At 43.9% G+C, this 12,451-nt stretch overlaps 2 pseudogenes; one reads left to right on the top strand and one right to left on the bottom strand.

Moving 5' to 3' along the window:
- The first annotated feature begins 722 nt into the window (after positions 1-722).
- The window catches only part of LOC111531516, a 55,113-nt pseudogene continuing 43,384 nt past the window's right edge, over positions 723-12,451 (top strand).
- Positions 9,516-10,511, bottom strand: LOC111531517 (annotated as a pseudogene).

The raw sequence follows: 12,451 nt of genomic DNA on the forward strand, positions 1-12,451 counted from the left end.
AATTCAATTAGATTCAATCCAAATTTTCCTCTTCCATATTTTATTCCATTAGTCACTTTTTCCCTGATAGAATATCTTTTTTTGAATTTTAGGATACTACGCTTTTTCTTTTTCTATTTTGAGACGGAGTCTTAACTCTATTTCCCAGGCTGGAGTGCAGTGGCGTGATCTCGGCTCACTGCAACCTCTGCCAACCGGGTTCAAGTGATTCTCCTGCCTCAGTGTCCTGAGTAGCTGGGACTACAGGCACCCGCCACTACCCCCAGCTAATTTTTTGTAATTTTGGTAGAGATGCGGTTTTGTCACATTGGCCAGGCTGGTCTCGACCTCCCGACCTCAGGTGATCCAGTAACCTTGGCCTCCCAGAGTGCGAGGATTATAGGTGAGAGACACCATACCCAGCCCACTTCCTTTTTCTTTTACCCCACTGATCACTCCTAGTCTCTTGCTGATCTTCTTCCCTAACCACCTTTTTTTGTTTGTTTTTTTCTTTTGAGACAGGGTCTCACTCTGTCGCTCAGGCAGGAGTACAGTGGTGTGATCTCTCTGTTCACGGCAATCTTCGCCTCCCGGGCTCAAGTGATTCTCCTGCCTCAGCCTCCTGAGTAGCTGGTATTAACAGGCGCTCACCACCACACTTGGCTGATTTTTCTAGTTTTAGTAGAGACAAGGTTTCACCATGTTGGCCAGGCTGGTTTCGAACTCCTGACTTGAAATGATCTGCTTGTCTCAGCCTCCCAAAGAGCTGGGATTACAGGCGTGAGCCACCGCGACCTGCCGAGGTACCGATTTTTAAATACCCATTGTTTCTTTTTGTCTTCCCGTGATAGAATATAATCTCCCTAAGATGAGGGATCTTTGCCTGTTTTGTTTATTCCTGCATCCCCAAAGCCTGAAGTGATGCCTAGAACATGGTAGGAATTCAACAAGTATGTGTTAAATGAATATGCTTCATTTCTCATAGTTGTTCTTCCAAAAATATGTCTTAACACACTTTAACTGTTTTGCGTACATCTTCAAGTGTACTGCCTTACGGCCACCCCAAAGAAAGACAATCTAAAGTTCTGTGAGTAGTGCATTCAACTCCAAGTGTAGAATGTCTGCAATCCTACCTCCAAATTTTCTAATACATAAACTGAAAATGTTAAAATGTATTCCTAAACGTTCTATATAAAATACTGGGAGAAGAGAAAACAAGAGTGTGATACAGTAAAAGGAGAAATTCAGGTAGAGACTATAACTCTTGTTTAGGTAATTGGTCACAAGGCAGTAAGTGGTAATTACAATATCCTTCCTAAAATACCCATTTTGTATATTTTTTTTACCTTAATTAATGCTGGCATTTTACTTGGTTTACTAAACCTTCAATCCAGAGGGTTCTAAGCTTGTGTGATGTAATACTCTTCCTTTAGCTTTTATGTTTTTTTTTTTGAGACGGAGTCTCCCTCTGTCCCCCAGGGTGGAGTGCAGTGGTACGATCTCAGCTTACTGCAAACTCCACCTCCAAGGTTCAAGGGATTCTCCTGCCTCAGCCTCCTGAGTAGCTGGGATTGATTATAGGCATCCACAACCACGCCCAGCTAATTTTTGTATTTTTAGTATAGACAGGGTTTCACCATGTTGTCCAGGCTGGTCTTGTACTCCTGACCTCAAGTGATCTGCCCGCCTCAGCCTCCCAAAGTGTTGAGATTAAAAGTATTGAGATTACAGGCGTGAGCCACTGGACCTTGCCAGGAAACTTTTGGAAACTTTTAATATTGTTTCTTTTTCCTAGTTATTCAGAGGCAAAGTTATCAGCTGAAAGTAAGGAGGAGTGAGAAGCGGAGGTTTGAGGAGAGATAATAAACGAGACAGTCATTTGAAAAGTTGGAAAGCGAACAAACTAGAGAAGTATTTGGTAGTTTCGTGTCCCATTTGAGATCTCTATCATGAATTTATAGAGAAACTAGTTAAGCATGTTTATGTATTTTTCTCTAGCAACACTTTCAGCTTGAGTGCAGGTGCTGGTTTCACAAAGCAAGTATACAATGGGGGAGAAGTTAATGCTCGAAGATAAATTGATGTACCATGAGAAGGTAGAATGGATATGGGACAGTAAAATCAACAGTAACTATGCACTACACTATGCTGTCCACATACTACCCCAGTTCCTTATTCTCCTTTGTGGCCAAATGTCTTGAAAGAGTTACTTATTCTTGAAAGAGTTACTTATACCTGCTGCCTGCAGTTCCTCTTCCCACATTCTCTTTAATTCATTTCAATCAAGCTGTCACTCTCATTGCACTAAAACTGCTCTTGTCAAGGTCACCAGTGACCTGCACATTGTTAGATTCAATCCACATTTTCCTCTTACTTCCGTATTTGACTCCATTAGTCACTCCTTCCCTGATAGTATCCTAATTTTAGGATACTACACTTTATTTTTCCTTTACCCTATTTATCACTACTATTTTCAGTCATTTGCTGATTCTTTTCACTAACCTTTTTTTTTTTTTGGGGACAGGGTCTCACTGTGTCCTGGAGTGCAGTGGTGCAATCTCAGCTTACTGTAACCGCCGCCTCCCTGGTTCAAGTGATTTTTCTGCCTCAGCTTCCTGAGATTCTGGGATTACAGGTGTCCACCACTACACCCAGCTAATTTTTTGTATTTTTAGTAGAGATGGAGTTTCACCATGTTTGCCGGGCTGGTCTCTTAACTCCTGACCTCAGGTGATCCAACTGCCTTGGGCTCCCAAAGTGTTGTGATTACAGGTGTGATGCATGGCTCCAGGCCCAGACTTTGTTCTATGTACTTTTCATGAACATATTTGTTCCTCATTGCCGGGCGCGGTGGCTCATGCCTGTGATCCCAGCACTTTGGGAGGCCAAGGCTGGCAGATCACTGGAGATCAGGTGTTCAAGACCAATCTGGCCAACATGGCAAAACCCCGTCTCTGCTAAAAGTGTAAAAATTAGCTGAGCATGGTGGCGGGTGCCTCTCATACCAGCTACTCAGGGAGTCTGAGGCACGAGAATCGCTTGAACCCTGGAGGTGGAGGTTGCAGCGTGCTGAGATCGCGCCACTGCACTCTAGCCTGGGCGACAAGAGCATGACTCTGTCTCAAAAAAAAAAAAAAAAATTTTGCCCTCACAAGAACCTATAAGGTAAATACTATTATTTTCCTCATTGAAGGCATGAGGAAATTCAGTTACATAAATTAAGTAAATTACCCAAGTTACATACCTATATACTGAAAGACTTAGATTTCAAGTAGTGTTGTTCCACAAATCATGTTTTTAACTAGTATGCTACATGACCTGTCATGTATATTAATACATGTAATACTTTATGAATCATTACTTAAGGTGACTTTTAGTCATCCACACAGAAATGTCACATGTAAAATTAGGTGTAAGTAATGAGGTTGCTGGAGTTGTATGGGTTGGAGGTAAATTTGGGAGTCATAAGCATATAGATGGCGCACTATAAGGTATGAATATCGAAGTGGGTGAGATCACTCAGGAAGAGTGTAAATCGAGAAGTCCAAGGACTGAATCCTGGCATGCCCCAACATTTTAGAGGCCCACGAGGTGAGAATGTAACATGAAATCTAAAAAGGAGTGGGCTCAGAGGTAGGAGAAAAATCAGGATAGTGTGTTTTCTAGGAAGCCAAGAGAAAGTTGCAAGAATGACTGTTGAATGCTGCTCAGAGGTGAAGAAAAAGGAGTGAGCATTCGACACAACATGCTACGTGGGTTGGGCATACTAACATGCAGTCAACACAAGCCATTTCAGGGGGATGGAGGGTGCACAACCGTATTTGAAGTGGGTTGAGGTGAGGATGGCACAGAAACAAGGAAAGACAAGAACTAGAGTGAGCTATTTCGAGAAGTTTTGCTGTGGTGAAGGACAGAAAAGTAGGAGGATGTGGGGTCAGGGGAGGTATTTTAAAAATGGGAGATACTAGAATATCTTTATTTTTTATTTTTATTGAGACGGAGTTTCGCTCTTGTCGCCCTGGCTGGAGTGCAATGGTGTGATCTCGGCTCACAGCAACCTCTGCCTCCCGGGTTCAAGTGATTCTCCTGCCTCAGCCTCCCGAGTAGCTAAGATTACAGGCGCACACCAGCACGCCAGGATAATTTTGTATTTTTAGTAGAGCCAGTGTTTCTCCATGTTGATCAGGCTGGTCTCGAACTCCTGACTTCAGGTGATCTGCCCACCTCAGCCTCCCAAAGTGCTGGGATTACAGGCGTGAGCCACCGTACCCGGCACTAGAATATAGGTTTGTGGGGACTGTTCCAGTAAAGGGGCAGAAATTGACACATGAGAATGAGGGGATGACAGTGTTAATGAAGTCTTCAGATAAGGGATGATGGAAGCCAAAAACGTTACAGGGTGATGTTAAAAGCAGAAGTATTGGCCGGGCGTGGTGGCTTAAGCCTGTAATCCCAGCACTTTGGGAGGCCGAGACGGGTGGATCACGAGGTCAGGAGATCGAGACCATCCTGGCTAACACGGTGAAACCCCGTCTCTACTAAAAACTACAAAAAACTAGCCGGGCGAGGTGGCGGGCGCCTGTAGTCCCAGCTACTCAGGAGGCTGAGGCAGGAGAATGGCATAAACCCGAGAGGCAGAGCTTGCAGTGAGCTGAGATCCGGCCACTACACTCCAGCCTGGGCGACAGAGCAAGACTCCGTCTCAACAACAACAAAAAGAGCAGAAGTATTTCATCCACCACATTACGAGGGAAGGAAGGCAAAGAATGAGGGTGGACAAGCAAGAGATTAGTAGATTAGGTTGTGGGAAAATAAGGAAATTTATTTATTTATTTATTTATTTATTTATTTATTTATGAAATGGATCACCTTCTGTTCCCCAGGCTAGAGTGAAATAGCATGATCTCGGCTCACTGCAATCTCTGTCTCTTGGGTTCAAGGGATTCTACTGCCTCAGCCTCCTGAGTAGATGGGATTACAGGTGCCTGCCGCCATGCCTGACAAATTTTTGTATTTTTAGTAGAGACAGGGTTTCACTACGTTGGCCAGGCTGGTCTTGAACTCCTGACCTCACGTGATCTGCCCGCCTCGGCCTCCCAAAGTGCTGAGATTACAGGCGTGAGCCACTGTACTCTGCCAGGAAACTTTTAATATTGTTTCTTTCTTCTAGTTATTTAGAGTCAAAGTTATCAGCTGAAAGTGAGGAGGAGTGAGAAGTGGAGGTTTGAGGAGAGATAATAAATGAGACAGTCATCTGAAAAATTGGAAAGTGAACAAACTAGGGAAGTATTTGGTAGTCTTAAGTCCCATTTGAGATTTGTATCATGAATTTATAGAGAAATTAGTTAAACATGTTTATATATTTTTCTCTACCAACACAGCTTGAGTGCAGGTGCTGGTTCCACAAAGCAAGTATACATGGGGGAGAAGTTAATGCTCAAAGATAAATTGATGTACCATGAGAAGGTAGAATGGATATGGGACAGTAAAATCAACAATAGCTATGCACTACACTATGCTGTCCACATACTACCCCAGTTCCTTATTCTCCTTTGTGGCCAAATGTCTTGAAAGAGTTATGTATGCCTACTGCCTACAATTCCCCTTACCACATTCTCTTTAATTCATTTCAGTCAAGCTTTCACTCACAATGCAAAAAGACTTCGCATTTCAGTCAAAGCAGTTTCACTGAAACTGCTCTTGTTAAGGTCACCAGTGACCTGCACATTGTTAGAGTCAATCTAAATTTTCCTCTTCCATATTTGACTCCTTCCCTGATAGTATCCTAATTTTAGGATACTACACTTTCTTTTTCTTCTACCCTATTGATCACTACTTCCAGTCTCTTGCTGATCCTCTTCCCTAACTTTTATTATTTTTTTTTTTTGGAGACAGGGTCTCACTGTGTTACCCAGGCTGGAGTGCAGTGGTATGATCTCTGCTCACTGCAACCTCCGCCTCCCAGGCTTGAGGGATTCTCTTCCCTCTGCCTCCTGAGTAGCTGGGATTATAGGTGCCCACCACCATGGCCAGCCAATTTTTGTGTTTACTTTAGTAGAGACGGGGTTTCATCATGTTGTCCAGGCTGGTTTTGAACTCCTGGCCTCAAATGATCTGCCCGACTCGGCCTCCCAAAGTGTTGTGATTACAGGCGTGAGCCACTGTGCCAGGCCGACGTACCAGTTTTTTAAAAACCCATTGTTTCTTTTTGTCTTCTTTTGATAGAATTATAATCTCTATAAGATCAGGGATCTTTGCCTGTTTTGTTTATTCCTGCATCCCTAAAGCCTGAGATGATGCCTAGAACATAGTAGTAGTTCAGCAAGTATATGTTAATTGAATGAATATACTTCACTTCTCATTTGTTCTTCCAAAAATACCACTGCCTAACATACTTTAACTATTTGGCATACATCTTCAGGTGTACTGCTTTATGGCACCCCAAAGACAACCCTAAGTTTTGTGAATAGTTGCATTCAACTCCAAGTGCAGAATGTCTGCAATCTTATTTTTCCAGTATGTAAACTGAAAATGTTAAACTGTATCCCTAAATATTCTATATAAAATATTGGGAGAAGAGAAAACAACAGTATGATACAGTAAAAGGAGAAATTCAGGTAGAGACTATAACTTGCTTAGGTAACTGGTCACAAGGCAATAATTGGTAATTATAATATTCTTCCTAAAATACCGTTTTGTATATATATATATATATATATTTTTTTTTTACCTCAGTTAATGGTTGGTATTTTATTTGGTTTACTAATCCTTCAGTCCTGAGGGGTCTAAGCCTGTATGATGTTGTAATAATCTTCCTTTAGCTTTTTTTTTTTTTTTTTTTGAGACAGAGTCTTGCTCTGTAGCCCAGGCTGGAGTGCAGTGGTGTAATCTCAGCTCACTGTAAGCTCCGCCTCCAAGGTTCATGCCATTCTCCTGCCTCAGCCTCCTGAGTAGCTGGGACTACAGGCGTCCACCACCACGCCCGGCTAATTTTTTTAGTAGAGACAGGGTTTCACCGTGTTAGCCAGGATGGTCTTGATCTCCTGACCTCGTAATCTGCCTGCCTCAGCCTCTCAAAGTACTGGGATTACAGGCGTGAGCCACTGCACCTGGCCTCCTTTAGCTTTTAAAAAACATTTTGGCTGGGTGTGATGGCTCACAACTGTAATCTCAGCACTTTGGGAGGATAGCTTGAGGCCTAGGCAACATAGACCCTGTTTCCATGAAAAATAAAATTAGCTGGGCATGATGGCACTTGCCTATAGTCCTAGCTACTCAGGAGACTGAGGCCAGAGGATTGCTTGAGCCCATTAAGCCTGCAGTAAACTATGATCACACCACTGTACTCCAGCCTGGGTTGACAGAGCGAGACCCTGTCTAATAAAACAAACAAATAAAACCGTTTTTATTCCACACAAAAATGGGCATGAAAAAGATTTTAAAAATTGAAGTGTAACACACAGAAAAGTAAACAAAGCAACTTCCACTTCTGGGAATGATGGAGTAATTGATACAGCACCTGCTCTCTCCCCATAAACAACTGTAAAACTAACCAGCATATAATGAGGCAACTATTTTGAGACATTGCACAATAAGTACTCTAGAAGTACAATCCCTGAGAAAAGAAAACCACACGAGGAGAACCCCATGTTCACTCAGTTCTCTGACTAGGGGCAATTTTCTGATTGTAGCCCAGGAAGGTGAAGTTCAAACACAGCACACTGTTCTCACTCACTGGACAAGGGAAGCAAAGATCACAGTTTGGGTTTTGAAGTGGAAAGACATAGTGTCCCCCAGATGTTGGTGTGGGGGTTCCCTGCGGGTCTTTAAAATTTTTTTTTTTATTTTTGAGATGGAGTCTCTGTTGTCCAGGTTGGAGTGCAGTGGTACCATCTTGGCTCACTGTAACCTCCATCTCCCAGATTCAAGTGATTCTCCTGCCTCAGCCTTTTGAATAGCTGGGACTACAGGCATCCGCCACCATGTCCGGCTAATTTTTGTATTTTTAAGTAGAGATGAGGTTTTGCCATGTTGGCTGGCTGGTCTTGAACTCCTGACCTCAGGTGATCTGCCCACCTCGGCCTCCCAAACTATTGAGATTACAGGCCTGAGCCACCACCCTGTGGGTCTTTTAAGAGAATCTAAATTTGTCAGAGAAAAACATCTGAACATCAGGTACAGTCTGATTCACAAAGATTCAACAGTATGTCACTGCCCAGGTGTGGTAGCTCACACCTATAATCCCAGCACTTTGGGAGGCTGAGGCAGAAGGATCACTTGAGGCCAAGAGTTTGAGACCAGCCCTTGAAACATAGCGAGACCCCATCTCTACAAAAAACTTAAAAATTAGCCGGGTGTGGTGGTACATGCCTGTAGTTCCAACTACTTGGGAGGCTGAGGTGGGAGGATCGCTTGAGCCTGGGAGTTTGAGGTTGCAGTGAGTGTGGTTGTGGTTCTGCACTCCAGCCTGGGTGACAGAGGGAGACCCTGTCTCAAAAACAAAAAAAATCTGAAAAAATAAAACCCACCACCACAACAGACCCCCAAAACAAACAAAACCTATATCATAACTCATTCCTGGACTACTCTTACGCAGTTTGCAGGAGAAATTCCAGGTGGAGCATCAGCTGAACATTTATCTAAATTCATAAAGTCATCTAACCTATTACACAATACATCATGACTACAGTCTACAAAGCAGGCAATTTAGGCCCCTTTTTATTTATTCATTTATTTATTTTGAGACGGAATTTCGCTCTCGTCGCCCAGGCTAGAGTGCAATGGCTCAATCTCAGCTCATTGCAACCTCCGCCTCAGCCTCCTGAGTAGCTGGGATTATAGGCGTCTGCCACCATGCCCTACTAATTTTTTTTGTATTTTTAGTAGAGACAGGATTTCACCATGTTGGCCAGACTGGTCTCGAACTTCTGACCTCAGGTGATCCATCTGCATCGGCCTCCCAATATGCTGGAATTACAGACGTGAGCCACCACGCCTGGCCAGGCCCCTTTTTAAAAATGAAAAAAGATTTCTATTACAGGCTTATTTTGAGCATGTTCAGTTAGATGACAGCTTTATTTTTATTCGCAATTGATAGCAACAGAATCAAGTATCTATAGGCAAAATATGTTACGTGTGTGATATTTGCACCCTGAAGTATACTTCGACATGTGTGAGTTCACATGAGAGAATGAAACCACTGTGACAAGATCCTGGCTGATGATCAAGACTAGGATACTTTTAATATTTGTTTAAAACATTTACGTCAGGGAAAAAAGCAAGAACATACAGAGAAGCAACACCATTGTTTTTTTCTTTTTTCTTTTTCCAGATGGAGTTTCGCTTGTTGCCCAGGCTGGAGTGCAAAGGTGAGATCTTGGCTCACTGCAACCTCCACCTCCCGGGTTTAAGCGATTCTCCTGCCTCAGCCTCCCGAGTAGCTGGAATTACAGGTGTGCACCACCACGCTCGGCTAATTTTTTGTATTTTTAGTAGAGACGGGGTTTCACCATACTAGTCAGGCTGGTCTCAAACTCCTGACCTCAGGTGATCGATCCACCTACCTCGGCCTCCCAAAGTGCTGGGATTACAGGCATGAGCCACCGTGCCTGGCCAGACACCATTCTTTTTCAATGAAACAGTTTAATTCCGGAGAATGAGCCTTCCTGTTTGAATGCAATGTGTGTGGTCCCAGTGTTGAATTCTTTTGAATCCAAGTACATGCCTACGGCTAGGAGGAACACTTAAGGATGAAGCAAGTTTGGAGGAAAGTGTTAACTGCACTACAGAGATGGTCACTGATAAAACAAGTTCTTAGAATTTCTCAGACACACCCAGAGGTGAAGGGCAGCTGGAACTATGAACACAATGGAAAAATGAGCTCACCCAACTGCACACACAGAGCTTCTAGAAGGGTTAACAGCTCTTGCCATAGGTTCCTGGTTGTAGTTGACAATATCTACCTTCACCACCCTCTGTGACTGTTCTATTTCTGCTTTGTTTAATTTGATTCCAAGGATTTCAGCAGCAACTTTTTGAAAACACAGGAAGACAGAGTCTGTTGCCTTGGCTGAAACCAAGTGGCTATTAAAACCGTTTTCCTGGCAAAACCGTAAGTGTTTTTCAGGTTTTACTGTTCGATTATGCTCCAAATCAATTTTATTGCCTACTAAGGCAACCAGTGGCTGAGTTTCTGATTCTTCACTCACTTTCTTCATTAATCTTCTAAAAATTCTCAAAGCTTGGATAACTTATGGTATCATATACTAAGAGGATTTCCTGTGCTCCATAGATGCATCTGTCCAACATTTTGCTTCCTATTGTCTGGCCTCCTGTATCCCAGACTAGAGAGTAACATTCAAGTTTCCTGGCAATGTTATCGTTTTCAAAATAAATCCAGTGCTATAGTTTGTACTGGTTCCTGAAAGTTTTTTGAGCAAAATCTGCAGCTCAGGAGGTCTTCTGGGAGGTGCTGTTCCCTAGCACGATGATTTTCAGTGCTGGTCCTGGCTCACTTCCTTCGAGTCCTACATGATGTCCCAGGAACCATGCCCACCCCCCTCCCCCAGGTGGAGGGAGGAGGGGAAGGAGAATGTCTCCAGGGGTGAGAGAGGAAGAAGGGAGGTAGTGGGGACAGTACCTCACTTGTCTGCTCGATGTCAGCAGCGACTGGAGAATCTCTCGCCAGGTGCCATCTTGCCTATCTCTTCTCCCTCTGCCCCCTGTGGGTCTTTTGTTGAGGGCTGGGCTGTACATGCGTAGTATGAGATCCTTTGAGGCCTAGAAAAGAGCAGCTGCTATGGGGCTGAAAGAAGAATGGAGAAGGCCAGGTGCAGTAGCTCATGCCTGTAATCCCAGCACTTGGGGAGGCCAAGGTGGGCAGATCAGTTGAAGTCAGGAGTTTGAGACCAGCCTGGCCAACATGGCAAAACCCCATCTCTACTGAAAATACAGAAATTAGCCGGGTATGGTGGCTCATGCCTATAGTCCCAGCTACTTGAGAGGCTGAGGCAGGAGAATGGTTTGAACCCAGGAGGCAGAGGTTGCAGTGAGCCAACATTGCGCCATTGCACTCCAGCCGGGGTGAAAAAGAAAGTGTTTGTCAAAAAAAAAAAAAAAAAAAAAAAAAGAATGGAGATACTAGAGGTTGCACAGTGCTGAGAAATATGAGGTTCTGACCTAGCCAGAGTGGAGAGAACTTTTTAACATCATAGGCATTCACTTGAAAAACCACACCTTAGGGGAAAGAACTACCTCCTAGAGTAGAGACTACTCTAGGCAGGGCGTGGTGGCTCACGCCTGTAATCCCAGCACTTTGGGAGGCCAAGATGGGCGGATCACGAGGTCAGGAGTTCGAGACCAGCCTGGCCAACATGGTGAAAACCCGTCTCTATCAAAAATACAAAAAAATTAGCTGGGCATAGTGACGTGCGCCTGTCATTCCAGCTACTTGGGAGGCTGAGGCAAGAGAATCGCTGAACCCGGGTGGCAGAGGTTGCAGTGAGCTGAGATCAGGGCACTGCACTCCAGCCTGGGAGAAGAGCAAGACTCCATCTCGAAAAAATAAAAATAAAAGGCCGGGCGCGGTGGCTCACGCCTGTAATCCCAGCACTTTGGGAGGCTGAGGCAGGCAGATCACAAGGTCGGGAGATCGACACCATCCTGGCTAACACGGTGAAACCCCATCTCTACTAAAAATACAAATAAAATTAGCCGAGCGTGGTGGCGGGTGCCTATAGTCCCAGCTACTTGGGAAGCTGAGGCAGGAGAATGGCGTGAACCCGGGAGGCGGAGCTTGCAGTGAGCCGAGATAGTGCCACTGTACTCCAGCCTGGGTGACAGAGCGAGACTGTCTCAAAAAAAAAAAAAGACTACTCTGAGACTGCCCTAGTAAAGCCTAAATTATGCCTCACTAGGATCAAGGATCAAGAAAATTAACTGCCTCTCAGAACAAAACTCAACACTTTTTAAAAGATGCAACATAATCCAGATTCCTTACAACATATCACCCACAGTGTGCAATCTACAATGAAACACTAAACATGCCATGAAACAGGAAAACATGACCCATAAACAGAAAAAAATGCCATAGGTTCCCGTTTTTTATTCCCTTCCTATCTTCCCTTTCCTTCTCTGTTTCTGTTCCTTTTCCATCTTCTTTTTTTTCTATGTACCTCTTCCCTTTCTTTCCTTTCTCTACCTATTTCCTTTCATTGGCCCCCCCTTCTCCAATTTTCCATCTGTTCTCATCTTTTTTTTTTTTCTTCTTTTTTTTCTTTTGAGATGGAGTCTCGCTCTGTCACCCAAGCTGGAGTTCAGTGGCGTGATCTCATCTCACTGCAACCTCTGCCTCCCAGGTTCAAGCGATTCTCCTGCCTCAGCCTCCTCTGAGTAGCTGGGACTACAGGCGCCCACCACCACACGCAGCTAATTTTTATATATATATATATATATTTTTTTTTTTTTTTTTTTT

The sequence above is a fragment of the Piliocolobus tephrosceles genome, chromosome 12 (genome assembly GCF_002776525.5).
Source record: "Piliocolobus tephrosceles isolate RC106 chromosome 12, ASM277652v3, whole genome shotgun sequence".
NCBI lineage: Eukaryota > Metazoa > Chordata > Mammalia > Primates > Cercopithecidae > Piliocolobus > Piliocolobus tephrosceles.